The sequence below is a fragment of the Temnothorax longispinosus genome, chromosome 8, assembly GCF_030848805.1.
Source record: "Temnothorax longispinosus isolate EJ_2023e chromosome 8, Tlon_JGU_v1, whole genome shotgun sequence".
Lineage (NCBI taxonomy): Eukaryota > Metazoa > Arthropoda > Insecta > Hymenoptera > Formicidae > Temnothorax > Temnothorax longispinosus.
In genome coordinates, this window is record NC_092365.1 from 2,871,485 (window position 1) to 2,885,341 (window position 13,857).

Here is a 13,857-nt window from a genome sequence, read left to right on the forward strand (position 1 = left end):
CGCGCGAGGCAAGAGATAGCGATGCCTCGGGTCGAGAATTTCAGGAAATATTAGAAAGCCGCGTTGGACGCATCCACGCATCTAGAGCAGAATCCATAGCAATATTCAGAATAAAACAGAATGTTTGCTGGAATTTTTAAACGTGGGCGATATTCCCGATGAGACTATTTTTTAATAAAATATTAGAATTGATTCGACAAATGTGTATAAGTATTTAAAATAAATCAATCAAATATAATCAAGCGAAAAAATTAAATGAAAAAGGTAAAATGAAACTCGGTTTGCGAACATGTAAAAATGAAAAGAGAGCATATACGGGATCCACCGTAATTCTACAGTATCGCCCAGGTAAATCGAATTTCGTGTTGTTTTGGCTCGTAATTCGCGGTCGTATAGAACCTGATGTCGCGGTTAAACGAAGCAAGAGTTCCCGACGGAGAAGGGCCGGAAGTAAGGAGGACGAGGGCGAAGACGAGGGCGAGGATCAGGACGCGAGGACGAGGACGAGGATCAGGGAAACGAAGAGAGAAAGAGACGACGGTGAAACGGGGGAATGGAAATAAAGAAAAATCCAACGATCATTTCGCCCGCTAAAAATGCGACCACCTACGTCGAAGATGGGACGGGTACACTCGTGCCGGAGGGCTAAGAGAAAATATATAGAATCGAGGTCCCTCGGGTATCCCGTGATATAAAAGGAGACAAAATACACACAACCCGCAGGCATACGAGATATGGGTCTCGTGGAGGAATGAAAACGAGATTTCCCTCCGCGCCGTGCAGAATCGCCGCGCGCGGCCAACCCGCCCGCCCGCCCGTCCGTTTCCTTTTATTTTTCTTAAGAATGTTCCTTCCTCTTGCTACGCGTCCCGCTCTCTCGTAGTTTCCATTCCGACCAATCGTGACCATTCGTTTCCGCAACGATACGGATTTAGAACGCTTCAAAGCTTTCGGCCTTATTAACGAATGAAGAGAAAGAGAAAGAAAGGGAAAGAAACTGAATCGGCTGACGCGACGACTTTGTTACGTGTTCAGCGAGTTTGCAGAATTCCGCCTTGACTTTATCGTGCTTCGCAGATAATTGTATCAATTTGTCAGCATCTAATAACGATAAGAGAGCGCGCGCTGGGCGGGGAAATGTATGAAATTCATAGATTTTTTTTCGTCGCCATATTGTGTCAAATGCGGCGTGGTGTGACTACATTTTATTTGCGTTTATATTTTTCGACTTTATTGTACGGCGCACCGTGGTTTCCGTCGAGGAACTGGATGTTCGCAACTGTCTTATCGCTCCATATTCTCTCCCCTTTTTATCTTTCTCCTGTCGAGCGATGTACTTTGTTCTCGAATACGTACGAGATGAGATCCCAAGCGAGTTACGCGAGAAAGTTTGTCGATAAAAATTCCATCGAGAGCTTCGCTAGTCGCTTTGATTTTTGAGATTTAACAGCGCGGATTCGTTCTGCGACGCAGAACGAAGTTGCGATCGAATCATCATGCATATACACACGCACATGGCTGGTATATTCTGAAAAATTTATTATTCGCATATAAAAAGCATCATTAAGAACTTATCAGATGGGGTTATGCCTGAATAAAAATTGTTGGTTTATCATACATTCGTATTTAGGATTTAATAGACTTAACCGGATATCAACTTGAAATTAAAGCTCGTAAGGATATGTGACATTTCGCTGAAAACGGAAATTAAATAAGCACATAAGAACAATTGATATAATCGCGATGTTTATAGAATAGCTATAATTTCTTTTTCTCTCTTTTTTTAATTCCCTCTTCAAGAATATATTTTCTCTCCATGAGTTTTATCGAGAAAATTTTTTCTCAAGGTAGAAAATTAATTATAATAATGAGCTTCTTTAACGAAAGCAACTCGAAATTATTCGTATTACCAAATCAGTATAAATATAATATTTAAGATATTTGTGCATTTTTCTCGATAACGTGATCGTTACCGACAAAGTAAATGAATGCAAAAGAGGCTAGAACAAGGGGCATGAGGGAAATGGGTAAATATTACTCTTAGGGATTTTACTTCCTCGCGCCATATTTCAATTTCTGTATCTCTTATCTATTTTCACATAACTATCTTTGCTTGAAATAACTGGAAAGATCTGATATGTTATTAGAGACAATAAGAAATTATTTGAAATTAATTATGCTGTTAATATATGTCTTTATTATGTCTTAGCAACTGTATGTTTTCATTCTTCGTATAAAATTGGAGGGAGGAAATCTTTGTAAAATAGAAATACTTCGAACACTTGTGGATTTTTAGAATATTAATGTCAGTATTTATCTTATTACATTTTATCTCACATTATTGTAAAGAAAATTACAGAAATATAATAATACATATATGCACGTAATATTATCACGTAGTAAAAGGTACAGCAGATTAAGATACAGCTAACAAGATAACGGATAAGTTAATTTGCATTTTGAATCGTGGGAATTAATCTGACCTGATATAAACATGTTTATTACTTTTGATATTAAATCTAGCGCATTATATATGCCAAGATAGAACTGTCGTTACGACGTTCTCTTCATGTTAATTCAAAACTAAAATTCTGATTTCCGATTTCCGATTTTCAGAGCTAAATTCGCTAGATCCCTCTTCCTTCCTGCCTGCACCGGCAGTCTTACCGATGAATCTCTCGTGTAGCTTGTCTAGCAGCATGAACCGCATCGATGACACACCGGTGACGTTGTCGGTGTACACATACATATACATATATACATATATATGTATATAGATATATACATAGAACATGTATCTCTAGATAGAGCAAAGCGCATCCGTATTACGTGGGGTCGATCGGACTAGACACATACCTGATACAGAGAGGAGAATACACACACACACACAGACACAGACACAGACACACGTGTTCCACGTGCGGGTGGCTCGTAGATTCGCGGGTAGGTGAGTATATCGTTTGGGACGTGCCTGGATTAACGAATGAGTAATAACCGGCAATGGTAGCTGTAGCTAGTGTTCGCCTGTGCAAGCTTCGCTCCCCGCGGAAACTTTACTGGCCCGCACCAACGAAAGCGCCCAGATACCGTGGGAGCGTCGTGCGGAAGCCTTCGTCCGTCCGCCCGCCCGCTTGTCATGTCGCGGCAATTAATATGCGGATTACAAGATATCGTTTAAACGACGCCGCGAGATCGCGCGATCGAGTAAACCCCGGGTCGAAACCAGGCCACCGATCTATCCTCGTCTCATCTGGGTCGCCGACAGGTGTCTTCCCGGTATGTAGACGATCGTCGACATTTTCCGCTTTGCCGCCTGCGCGAATGTAGAACGCGCGTCTGTAAGGTGCCTCCATATCCGCGTCACGTCGCCTTGTTATGGATTTCGATAAACGATAACGTCGGAAGGTTCGCCCCCCGTAACCCATCTCGAACGTTAAAAAGTAGATTCCGGGGAATATGAGAAAAACGGGGAGATAGCGCGGTGGAGATACTTGGAGATAATCGCGTGAAAGTGTCACTCTTCAGATAAACTTGAAGTTTATGAGCAAGAGCGCGAATTAATTGATCCGGCAGATCTTTGCTACGCTGAATATTATTCATTTGCGAAAGTTTCCATCGCAATATTTTCAGCAGCTACGAGTGTTATTTATTTCTCAAGTTAAAAAATAAATGCAAGTTCTGTGCTGGAATTTTTTCGGAAATCTAAGAGACAACTTCGACAAATCTGCGAAAGTTAGATCGTTAGGTGTAGCAGTGAAGAATAAGAAAGTGCCGAAAGAAAACGAAGTTTGGGTTCACTTAACTGGATAGCGAGGATCGCGGAGAGGCACGCGATGCTCAATAGTGGATAATAATAAATAGCTTGGGGGGGGGGGGAGAGGAGGAGAGAGGGCGACGTGGAACAATGGGGCGGCGGCAAATAATTTCCGAACTCTCGCAAAGAGCAGCAGCCCCGTTGCCGTCGGTGGTCGGGTTAAGTTTCACGTAGAACGGCCAAACAGAAAGTGGAAAAAGAGACGGATGGAGGGATGGGGAATGAGCGGCAGAGGAGTGGGGAGGTTCGCGTGGGTCCATAGAAAGCGAGAGAAAGGGCGAGGTGGAAGATGAACGAAGGCGGGCATAAATTCAAGCATTTTTCGCCAAGTTTTGGCCCCTGGGACACCGTAATGGCGCGCAGCGAGGCGAGTACGGCCGTTTACGTCTGAATATGAGGTAGGGTTGGAGGTTGCAAAGAGCAGAATGAGGAGGAGGACAAAAGGAGGCTACAGGTCAAGGTGTGTCTACCTGAACTTGAGTTTCTGTTGGCATTTCGTGCGGTATTACGTAACATTTGGATGCGATAATGAAATCTCAATTCTCTCTCTCTCTCTCTCTCTCTCTCTCTCTCTCTCTCTCTCTCTCTCTTTCTCTTCATTTGTGCGTCGTAAATTTATCCGTGTTATTACCAGGATTTCGCAATGACTCGCTTGATTCGTAATAGTGACACACGTTCCCGGCGCCGTAATTAAACCGTCGGAGACAAAAGACTGATACGCATTGCGACCGAGAAGCACATGGCCGAGGCTTCATTTCCGTCAGACTTTATTTTACTGCAAACTTCTTTCGTAATTACGATAATTTAGAGATTATAGTAATGTAATGCATTCATTCAGGAGTAATTAGATGATTATCATTTTTAATGACAATAAACAGGGTGGAGAAATTAATGGAGGAATTAATTGGACGATGGCTTTGTGTCATATCATATTTTCAAAAGCCCTTCCGGTAATTCTATAATACGTTGTGTGCACTTGGAAAAGTAGGAAATGCGTATTTGTGCGCTGTTGCTCTTATATAAATAAGTAAGAAAGTAACTCCTGTAATTCCTACCATATCTGCCTTGACTGCGAAATCCGGAAAAAATAATGTCGCGAGTGCTGCGGCAAATGGCGCAAAGGAGGAACACGTTTGAAAATAATACTCCCTGCAACGGGAAGGATTTCAATCCGAGAATAACATCCTTCGTAATAGTGATCCTGCCGCGGTAACGGACATTGTAATGATATTGCATTCAGAGATTTCCGCAAAAGTATATATTGTCAAAATTTTACTTTAGAGTCTCACATTTCTTCCTCGCTTTTACGCGCGGTAAGACAACAATGTTTTCTATAGAAATAAATTTTTATTATGCACAGCGCGGTGTTTACACGACAAATAAAACATTAAACGTAATATTTATTCTGTTCTGTCGTATTATATGTTATCTCAGTATGGAATTAAATCGAACACGCGTTACTTTCGCGTATCAATCTACTCTACTGATTTAATTCATGAAAAGATAAAACACCAAACTTCAACCAAAAGATATGTAAATTAGTTATAAAACACGCGGAGATAAGCGGGCATCAGAAAAGCTTCTTGAATATATGCTAAGACAGGATTTTATGACAAAAGAAAACGACGTCGCTAATGTCGATTTGTTTTTCATCGAGAAACGCTCGGCGAAGAATATCGATTCTTCTAATGATTCGCCCGTACGTTGCTTTGGCACCGTTATATGTTATACTGAGTTAAAAGTTAACTATGATCGCGCGGTTTACGATCGAGTCGATAAATACCGGGTGTAAAATAAGTTGGCGCCAGCTGCCCAGCCGCGCGATTATAAAGCAGCTTGGGGAAAATTTGTACATCAGGCTTGCGGCCTGAAAACTAAACGCGACATTGCGGGAAGTGCGCCAAACATCGAAATAACGAGCTACCTTCTTGAAAAATTCGCGCTCCGTTATTGCGTTTAATAAATATTTTCCGCTGCAGATTTGTTTTGCAAATAAACAATTTTACAAACTATTATATAATAACATAATGTATATACTACCAGCGCATTCGCCATGCATCGTGTTTACATGCAATAGTAATGAAATCTTCAACACTGGTGCTAATGCGGCACTGAAATATTAAGCATCGCAATTTGTTGTGTGTTGTTTAAAAAATAGAACAGAAAAACGGAGATAAAAATGGTAATGCAGTAGAAAAACAAGAGAGAGAGAGAGAGAGAGAGAGAGAGAGAGAGAGAGAGAGAGAGAGAGAGAGAGAGAGAGAGAGAGAGAAAAAGAGGGAACAATTAAATCGTTCATACAGTCAGTTCAGTTATACGAAATCGCTCGTACAGTCACTGAATAACTGCGTTACAGTCGTTAAAGAAAATACAGTCGTTTGAAACTGTGAATGGACTTTCTAACTTGGATGCAACCGGCGCTTCGGGAATGTTAATATTTATTCTGTATAGCGAACGGAAAAACGGAATCTGTGATAGCGAGATAGGGCGCGCCGGTATATACAGAGAAAGAGAACGAAATTGGAGGCTCGGTGTACAGCGAAAAGAACGCCCGTTGTTTCGCGTCCCCGCCTTTGTCTAAATCGTGTATCTCGGTTCTGCTTTCATTTTCCGTCGCTCTGATTCCTCCAGGGTAACGGCTGCGTGACGCGAATCTGAATTCCGGAATGAAATTCGATGTTCTGACGGAACTGCAACGAGCGGTTTCACGCAGATTAACGAAATCAAACCAAGGGTCGACTCGGCCGGCGTGTTCGAACGTGCATACAAAATGGATATTGCAGTCTATTTTTCTGCTGACCTCTTCGTTGTCGAGCTCAATATTCGATCAACCGGCTTGCACATGTTATCGTTACAGTCAGTTGACACACGCGGAGAAAATAAAATACGCTAATTAAATCTCTTATATACATTCAAATTTCACAGATAGAACAGAAGAACGGATGTAAAAACAGTAATGCAATAACAAAAAAACAAGAAAAAAATATAATATAATAATTATTTATTATATATTGTATATATAATTATGGTATACGCATTAAACGTCAATTATTTCATACTCGGTTTGATAATATTTTGTAGAAATGATGAGGGTGTCGCAAATTATTTTATTTCGTTACTGCACGAAGCTTTAAAATATTATTAAATATCAAAAACTAGCCGTTTATTAATATTATAAACAAAAGTTACATTACGCAAAAATGTAAAAGTGATTACAAGCGTTTATTATAATTGCACAATCGATTTGTACAATTTCTACAGTTTCCTTTGAATTTATTGGCAAGTTAATTCTTCAATCAAGTTTCAAGAATTAAAATGCTATTTGTTATAATCGATAATCAAGACGTTTTGTTTTGGAAAACAGCTTTACTTATTCGAACGATTCGATGTTCCGCTTGATTTCGATGAATAGAAAGAGTCCGATTATTTACCCGATACTTTTCTTTAACCGTTCTAACCCGCGCTGTGATTCCCCGAGTGGATTGCTAACAAGAACAACTTGCTGGACGAAGAAACGGATTACAATCCACGACTACGAAGCCAGCTAGGTTTTGTATCTGACTCGAGGGAGCTACATACGCGCGGTACCTATGATTTTCTGAAGTGCATGTAAGAAGAAAAGTGGAACAATAAAAACATGGAGTACAACATACCGACGCGAGCGTATGTACGAATGCGAGTGGTACGAAAGAGAGAGAGAGAGAGAGAGAGAGAGAGAGAGAGAGAGCGCCGAAAGAGAAAATGCAATCGGGTGTTCTTATTTCCCGCAACACGACGACATCCCTCTCTTCGTAGATATACCTGCGATCGCGCTGCTCGTCAAAGGTAAATGCCTCGGACACATAAATTCGTGTCAGGCATGTATATATATATATAAGAGAGAGAAGGAGGAGAGAGAGGGAAACAGCGAAAAGGTAGACATATAGATGCATATATGCGTTTAGATAGTACCGCGAGTCACCAAGAATTTGCAGAACCGCATAGGCAAATTATACGGACGAATACATCGAGCAAACGGCCGGCCCGTTTACGAAATGTTCCATACCTAGTCCTCTACCTTCGGGACTTCACCCTCATTCCGCCGCGCTATACGGCTTCCTTGCCTTGTGCCTGCAGCCAGCGAGGACGAGAGAAATTCTGTAGGACGCGCGCTCCCTGCTACTTTGCCCGAAGTCATTCCTAGCCGCGGTGGCGTCTTTCGCGCTACGGCGAAAGATTTTAATTAATTTCGGGTATACACAGGGAGAATACTTTGATAAGACTCTGTTCTTTTGCCGGAATTATAGGGGAATCCGTTTGTTCCTGTTCTGTCTCCTTCTCTCCCTCCTTTTCTTTCTCTCTTTCTGTCTCTCACACTTTTTACCGTTTACTTTAATTTAGTCGGATTTCTAACAGCGATGCTATTAGCTCTTTTCTTTTCGAGTTATTTATATAAAATGGATATTTGTTAAATGATAGCGACGATCAATGAGAATTCTTTGATGTTCGTCATTAAAATTTCATTAGAAAGAGATTTTTGCTTGTCCATGTACGCGAATTCTTTGATTTAATTAATTTCTTGTCGTCAATTATGAAATTTCACGTTAAATGCCGCTGCATATATTAATCTATATATCCTGCAGAAAACAGGCGAGAGATTAAAAGAATCGTTGGAACGTGAAATGATGAATAAGAGTTGTAGTGCGATATTTCACATTGTTCGAAGCAAACCTAATAACGTCATCTCGTGGAATTTACCATTCGCATTAAAATATTCATTCGTAATTATTTATGATTATTTGTAAAAGCAATCGGACAGTCGAGGAAATTGCCGCACTTGCATTTCATAAGTTCTTATATTTTTTTATGGCAAAAAAATTTCTATATTTCAAAGAGAATATCTCTTTTTATCATTGAAAAGTTAAAGTCTTTCTATTTGCGATTTTGCACGCTGACGATTCTCCTCCATTGACTATTCAATAAATCACGAGCAAGAAATTGACAAGCGCACTGTGTTACACAAAAGCTTCTTACGTCTCACCGATACGATCACGAATTTGAATATGGCCGGTGGACAAAAAGCGACGATTTTGCCGAGGTCAACGGTCCGAGTCCGAACTCTCATTTATTGTCGAATAAATCACGTGCATTCTTTCGCGCTGGTATTATCCGGCCAGGCTAGGCTGAGTTTATTAATGGAAGGCGGGTTTTGACCAAATTAAAACATACTCGCGAGAGTGACCTGGGCGAGCCGAGCCGACGGATATTCATTTCAGAGGGATTTACCGCGCGCTTTTGCGGACCGGCTGCTAACGTTTTCACTGGCGTTCATTTTGGTTGCTTTTTCGCGCCGGCTTTCGTGCGCCGTGTGTGTTTCGCCACGGTTCGAAGGAAACGGGGAATTAAGGCGAACGCGACAGTGGCCACGATGTGGGACAAGGAAATTATTGGAACGCGCAGGATCACGCGAGGGATGGTAAAAAAAAAAGAAAAAAAAAACAGTGGAGGAGTGCACGCATCTACCGTGAACGACGTTAAAGAGAGTTTGTCGCTGCGGCTAGCCGAATGTCATAGTTCGTGTCACTCTTCCCATCCCCCCCTCCCTCCCGCGTATGCCGCAATCCATCTGTCTATCCATTTTACGAGCTTCATCCTTTTCCCTCTAGCGCGATGGCTGATTTATCGCGAAAAGCTCTGTGATCCCTCTGAGCGCGCGCAGGACGGTTTTCCGGCAACGGTGTCCTTTCTCTTTTCGTGTCGACGAATTATATTCGCACGATCGGCCGAGCGGAACTGCGCGCGCGGAACGGCTGCCGCGTTACATAGGGCGGATAAATTGTTTACCGAGGGGATAACGAGAAGAACGATGATGTTTGCAGTGAACGATAGCGGGCTTGACGATAACGAGTTATGTGAAATTTTCATTTTTCCCTATCGCCTGGCTCAACATTGCCGGCGAGTATCGAACCGTGTACATAGAACGTTAAGAAGCGATCGTTCAATATATTCGGTTCTGATAACTACGGACGATAACTCCGACCGAAATATAATAATGTAAAATATTAAACGTGAGATCGCCTTATTAAGTTATAGTACTCGTTATTGAGCTGTTGAGAAATAATCACCGGAGAAAACGTAATTGAATTACTCATTTTATTGCGACGAGCGCGCGCGTGGAATATTATTGCAAAATTCTTTCCGTTGCCGAAAATATAAAGAGCATTAATATAACGATATAAAAGCATTCCATTACCGTGTCATTCCATTATCCCGTGTTATACAAACGCTCGGAATTGCGTGTGTCTGCGCAAAAAGAAATATATTACTATATAAAGAGAAAATTCAATTTCGACATTTTTGGAATAAAGTTCTTTGTAGAATGAGTGATTCGACTGCAAAATATCCGCTCTTATCATTAAACCGTAAATATAATGATGTGTCGAGTATTTCTCGTGCGCCTCTTTAATTTGTGTAATTTGCATAATTTTTCCATAAAGTAATTAACTCACGATGTTTATTGGGCTGAAGAGAGATAGAGAGAAGATCTGTCAGAAAATGACGCTTCGGATCGGTGGCAGAAGTAGTTCCGGCTGGGATTGCCGTTGAAAAGCTCGTCCTCGTCGTCGTCGTTGTCATTACCCTCATGGTCGCCACCTCATGGTCGTCTCTTTTCGGGTGACTAGCGGAAAATAAGAGCATTTCAGTTCGCGAACGCAGCCGTAAATGGGGCTTGCGAAACAGTTAGGTACGAATGGACTATCCGCACGAGGAGACACTGACGAGGAGACGTCTTGAGGGATGAAACGACGTTCTTCTTCTCTCCGGAGAGAGAGAGAAACGGGCGAAGGAAGAGGAAGAGCGCCGGAAGAGAGTGCCGTTCTCTTCCGAATCCCGTCGTTCGCACGTTTTCGAGTCTTCGCTCTCCTTTTTCCCCCATGCCCACTCCTCCCCCCTCTCCCTCATTCCGTTGACCCTCGACATTTTCCACTTCGCCTAATACGGCTCGCCTAAGAGGAGGATAACCAGGAAACCGGTGGAAATCGATGCACTTTCGTTGACCTAATCGGCGAACGCTATAGCGATTGTCTCTTTTGTTACGTGACTGACCTGTCAATTGTAATCAGGACAGGATCCAAGTGCCCATCCCTTCGGAGAGACTCGCTGAAAGGGAAATCAACGTATAAGGGTCTACCCTGTTTCATTTACAAGGAATTTACCGTCCACGATGAACGGCCACGCGCGAGGGGACAACGAGACGGCAGTGAATAAAATTCCTTCATTTTCCCTCCCAGCCTGTTGAGTATTTGTCGATGCGACAAGCAGTCATCGTCGAGGGGTTTTTTTTCCCTTCCCTTTCTTTTCCATCAACGCGTTTTTCAGCGCTCGGCCGGTGTATTCTGGCGAACACGCGAAGAAAATCTCGGTACGAGATCTGCAAAATAAATTCTGCAAATTACGCGCGCGTACTTAGCGTCGTGGAAATAAATTCTCGGAAATCACGAGGCGATAGCAATCAAATTACCGAGTGTCGGCCATCCCCCCCCCCTGTGCACGTCGCTCGGCCTCTGCCTCTCGTTAGTGATACGAATTGTTAATCGCCGTGCTGCGAGCGACTAACCAACGATCGGCGGATGTATCAGGAGATATCGCACCAGTTAAACTCGAAGCGCGGAGTTTCTATCGGCGAAGCGGAGAACCGATGCTGTAATTAGCGCGTTTACCTTGGTCCCGCGCACCTCCCCGCACGTTAAAAGGAATTAGAATAGCGTTCGATTAACGCGCCGAGTAACTCGTTTTTCGCGCGCAATCACTTTATTTCCGGGGAGGCGTCCGGGAATGCGGCGATTGATCGGAATCCACGAGTCGTTTTCCGCGGCCCGACGAGAATTCCGCCAGATTCGTTTTTTGCGGAGAAATCTTCTGCACTCGCGATCGACAGGATACGCTTGGGCGCCCGGAGCGATCGCGCGCACGCCCGCGCCGTGCCACGCCGCGCCGGATGTTTGTCTCGCGAGCGACGAGGTATAATGGAGATGCCTAGAGAAATTGTGTTTCCTCCCGACACGAAAATGCGGTTATCCTCTGTAGTAATCAGAATGCGCCTCGCAATCCACGCATGTGACGCGCATAGCCCTTCGTGCAAATTTCCCTCACAGCGTTTCGTTATGACGTAGTATTGTGCTTGATACTACAACTCGATAAACAGAAGCTCAAAAAGGGATTTGCACTATCTGCACAATAATAATATACTGTCGTAGTGTCGTAATGATAAGTGTATGCATATAATATAAATTACGTGAGTAGAACAAAATTTGAAAATTCGTTACATTGCTGCATTTACTATTATTGGTATATTATTCATTAATTGTTATATATCGCGCGTGCTTGTTAATATTGTATTATCCAGCCAGTTGCTTTAATGAAGGTCTGTATTTGTTTTTATTCTACAATTTGACGGGATAAATATCACATGATACATTCCCGCAACGTTCGAATTGTAACAATGGATAATGACGTCAATCGATTCTTCGGGGATGTTCGGACGAAATAAGTCGTTTGTCAAAAAGCCGTTTTCTCATACCATCGCGAGAAAGAGAGAAAGCTAAAGCGTTCGCTAGATTAAGCAAATAGTCGTTTTACCCGCATTCTTCTTCTAACCGCGGCGATCCTTTCCGCGCGCTCGCTTTTCCAACTGTTGCGATACAAGGCATTCATTAAATCGTTATCGCGGAGACTGTAGCGGCAGCGACCTTAGGTCGCAACCGCCCCTTTCTTTTTTCCTTTTCTTTTTTCCAAGATCCATATTCTCTCGGGTCCGAAAAAGATTCACTTTTTTCCCCCTCCGTCCCTCCCCAAGTCTCAATATTTCTTCTGTTCCCGTAGTGGCTACAAGGCGCCACCAGACCCGTGGGAATTCAATCCCGAATGGCTTTTTACAAATGTAAATTCCTTATCAAAGTTGGAGTCGGATTACAAATTCGGAAGGAGACGAAGTTTCCGCAGCGTCGACCCTCCCTGCGGAGGATGAGCAATGGGTGAGGGCCAGGATGGGAAGGGGCGTCGAAAGAAGGCAGAGTGGAGTCGGCCCGTTGGTAACCAAAGAACTTATGAGAGGAGAGTCACGAGCGCGCCGCAGCTACCTGATATGCATAATAGCGTCTGATTCGAAATTTGCATTCGTACCTGGGCGAGTCTCTCGCTCACCCAGAAACGTCACCCTGGATTATGCGGATCGGGGCGTATCGAGGAACCTCCATCTACCCGATACGCGGGAGCCTAGACGCGAATCCTTACTTTGTATTACGTGCGATTGAACTGATTTAATGAGCATCCGAAATGAAGCTCGTATTATTAATGTTTAACGCGTCAGCGAAAGCTCTCTCGAGACATCTCGTATTCGTGGAGAAGCGATATAGAGGTGTCACTCGCGGCTGTATTACGCAACGAGATCACGTCGCTTCTTCGCTCCCGTCATGCAAATTGTGATTATAAATATTCGCATTCCGCTCAAAAGTGGCTAAGGATAAAAGTTTTTGCTCGTACGTCGATACGAATTCGTTTTCGGCTCCCCTAACGGAACGCGACGGGGGTTTGCTCGTACTTCCCGGAAAACTTCTAAGCATTACCGTTAGAATTTTTGTCAAAGTCATAGACTGAACTAATAACACTCTCGGAGAGAAATTGAAATGGCAAGAGAGTAGTACCGCCGCGCGCGGTAGTGGAGACTGCTCTCGGAGTCTTCGTGGACAGCTGCGGCGAGGGAATCAAAACGTACCGGCGCCGCGCCGGCCGCGGCGGTGGTTGGGAATTAAAAGTTTGCAAGATTGCCTTATAAATCTCGGACGTAAGTAAAACCATTACAAAATATTTTACTGACTACGAAACTTCGCCGGTTACGGCGAGGGGGAAAGAAGAAGAAGGGGGGGGGGAAGGAAAAACTGTTTCGCGGTTCGCTTTGACGGTTCGAAGTTTTATATGACGAAATGAAATCGTAGCCGATAGAATCAGCCTCTGACGCGAGTTTTTCTTACGTTCGCAAAATTTATCTCGTTACGATATACGGC

At 43.1% G+C, this 13,857-nt stretch overlaps 1 protein-coding gene and 1 long non-coding RNA gene across 5 annotated transcripts in view; one reads left to right on the forward strand and one right to left on the reverse strand.

Moving 5' to 3' along the window:
- Positions 1 to 10,462, reverse strand: part of LOC139817969 (uncharacterized) — a 65,198-nt gene extending 54,736 nt beyond the window's left edge. The window contains exon 1 of the long non-coding RNA XR_011733352.1: positions 10,303 to 10,462. This is a non-coding gene — a long non-coding RNA (uncharacterized lncRNA). The remainder of the gene's footprint in view (positions 1 to 10,302) is intronic.
- Positions 1 to 13,857, forward strand: part of LOC139817966 (putative receptor-type tyrosine-protein phosphatase mosPTP-1) — a 267,152-nt gene that overhangs the window by 49,593 nt on the left and 203,702 nt on the right. The window lies entirely within an intron of this gene.